Source organism: Mesoplodon densirostris, chromosome 12, assembly GCF_025265405.1.
Source record: "Mesoplodon densirostris isolate mMesDen1 chromosome 12, mMesDen1 primary haplotype, whole genome shotgun sequence".
NCBI lineage: Eukaryota > Metazoa > Chordata > Mammalia > Artiodactyla > Ziphiidae > Mesoplodon > Mesoplodon densirostris.
In genome coordinates, this window is record NC_082672.1 from 64330116 (window position 1) to 64333173 (window position 3058).

The 3058-nt window shown below is 35.1% G+C and overlaps 1 pseudogene; it reads right to left on the reverse strand.

Moving 5' to 3' along the window:
- Positions 1-959: 959 nt before the first annotated feature.
- Positions 960-2828, reverse strand: LOC132499858 (activator of 90 kDa heat shock protein ATPase homolog 2-like; annotated as a pseudogene).
- Between the last annotated feature and the right edge of the window lie 230 nt (positions 2829-3058).

Genomic DNA, 3058 nt, shown 5'->3' on the forward strand with positions numbered 1-3058 from the left:
CATGCTGGAATGCTGAACAGCCAAGGGCTTTATTTCATAGTTATTTGTATGGTTTCTTCACACTGCAGGAAGGTGAGAAAGGTTTGTTAGGATTACTGTGACCTTACAAATGAGGCCCAGACTAGTACTAGCAGTAATCTGGGAGCACAACCTGGGTCTTTTGTTTCCCTGCCCAGTCCATTATGTAGTTTTTTAACTCTTTCCTTTTTGAAGCCAATATATTATTGATACCCATCCAGTATTCACAGAAGAGGGAGAATGAAGGAGTTGTTAAAAAATTGTAGTTTGAACTTTGTAGCCCTATAATGAATGGGCTATTTCCTTTCTGGGTTCAATTTCAAAATGTAAACAAAAATGACTTCTTCAGTTCTAAAGTACTACTAGTACAGTAAATACTGTGCTTAATTTTTTTTGCTGACTTCTTAGGAGAACAATTTAAACAGGTAGTAAGATTGTTGCTCTTTTCAAGTAAACAATGAGAAGTCAAGTAGAACTTATCTACCAAAACACAAAAACACAAAGAAAAAAAGCAAATATGTTTTAGAGGAAAAAGAAAGAGAATTTTTTGTTTGTTTTTTAAGGGAATGGTATCAACATGCCTTTTTTTTTTTTTTTGTCTTCCTGAGCTAAAACCACAGCTGAAAAAGCTTTATAGGACAACCTTTAGCTTGGGAAACTTCAACTATCTGTACTCAGGGACTCAATCTATCCCCAGAGGATCATCTATGGGAGGTAATGTTAATACCTAATTTCAGGTTGCTTGCTGCTTTTAACTCAATGCAGAGTCTAGTCATAGTAAAGATACAAACAATGCTTTAAATTCTGTATAAGTTCATGGATTTCATCCAATATGAATTAAAAGTTTTTGTCTTCGTTTTTAAAAGTAATAATAGGGAAGATGTTAACTTGACACTTTCTGATTACAAAAAGTAATGCCCTTATAAAATCTTCTAACTAATTCAACCATCTAGGGTGGTCAGCTGCAGTAAACCTTTCATTTCTTCAAAACGCTGCTTCTGCCAACAGAATCTCATGTTTTCTTCTTTACAAACAGGAAGTCCCTTACATTTCAATTGTAATTTCACTTACTTTGGATGGGGCACAAAATTCAGTTCAACTTCTGGCCAGTTCCTACATCTCCACTTAATTATTATATTTTCATTTGTTAACAATTCCATATATTTACGATGATTTTCCCATCAAAGATTTGTGATTTCCTTCCCTTTTCATCTTCTAATACAGCAGGAACCTTATAAAATTTGTGCACCAAACTTTCACATTGAAGACACTATACAGCTTCTCTACAAACGTGTCAAATAGTTCCGTCGTGTGCAGTGCCGCCACATTGGGAATCTTGATGCCCAATGCCATGGGAGATGAGGACTGCAAGGTATTCTCACTCAGTCTCCTTTTAACAAATGGCAATTCCTGAGTTGTCATAGCTTTGTTGGTAAATTATTCCCATCTTAAATTCCTTCCTACATGACTTCAGGCAATCTCAAAAAGCCTCCCTGCTCTTGGCAGTGCCTTCAGTTTTCATAATGTCCCCATCTTTATTTTTACTCACATTTGCCTGAATGTCTTCTACTTCATTTTCTTCAGAAAGGTTGAATATTTCTATCAATCCCTTGTGCTTTGCTCTAGATTATGTAATTATACCTTTCTAACCCAGTTTGATGTTCCAATCATAAAATGAAATATGCTTTCCTTTCCAGCTGCTGCAGAAAACCTCACCTTCCACTTGCTTCAGCTTACTGATCTTGCAGCAGCCAGCCTATTCTCTACAACAGTGACCACCAATAGCTCATGGAACTTCCCCTTGGACCAGCTGGTGACATCCTACTCTGTCCATTGCCAGTTGTTCATGTTGGTCTGTCCTCCCACTCCTCCATGATCCAAGGCAGCTCCCCAGCCCCAATTGGCCATGTCTGCACAGGTGCTGCAGCCTCGTTCAGATTCAACACATGATATATCCTGGAGAATGTTCTATGTGCAATTGAGAAGAATGCCTATTCTGTTGTTTTTGGATGGAATGTTTTGTATATATCTGTTAGGTCCATCTGGTCTAGTGTGTAGTTTAAGTCCAATGTTTCCTTATTGATTGTTTTCATCTGGATGATCTATCAGTTGTTGAAAGTAGGGTATCCAAGTCCTCTACTATTATTGTACTGCTGTCTATTTCTCTCTTCAGATCTGTTAATATTTGCCTTATATATTTTGGGGATCCAATATGGGTACATAAATACTTACAAATGTTATATCCTTTTGTTGTATTGACTCCTTTAATATTATATAATAACCTCCATTGTCTCTTATTGCAGACTATTTTATCTGGTATTAGTATAGCTACCCCTACCCTCTTTGGGGTTTCATTTCATGGAATATCTTCTTCCATCCCTTCAGTTTCAGTCTGTGTGTGTCCTTAAAGCTGAGGTCTCTTGTAATTAGCATATATTTGAATGTTGTGTTTTTTAACCCATTCAGCCACTCTATGCCTTTTGGTTGGAGAATTTAGTCCACTTACATTTAGAGTAATTGTTGAAAGGTAAAGACCTACTTTTCCATTTTCTTTGTTGTTCTGTGACTGTTTTATAATTCCTTTTTGTTTTCTTCTTCCCTTGCTCTCTTCTTTTGACATGATGATTTTCTGTAGTGGTATGCTTAGATTCCCTTCTCTTTATCTTTTGTGTATTTACATAGGTTTTTGCTTCGTGATTACCATGAGGCTTACATAAAACATCTTATATTTATAACAATTTATTTTAAGCTTGATAATAACTTAACTTTGAATGCATAATAAAGCTTTACCTTTTTACTATCCCACCCATGCACTCACACATTTTATAATTTTGATGTTAAAATTTACATCTTTTATCTTGCGTATCCATTAACAAATTATTGTAGTTATAGTTATTTTTAATACTTTTTTATAACTTTCATATGAAGTGATGATTAATTTACTCCATTAAAATTTTAATCAGAGTTCATTTTACTTTCAAAGGAAAATAATTCAGATATTAGAGCACAATTAAATAATGTAATTGTCCAGCATCAATCT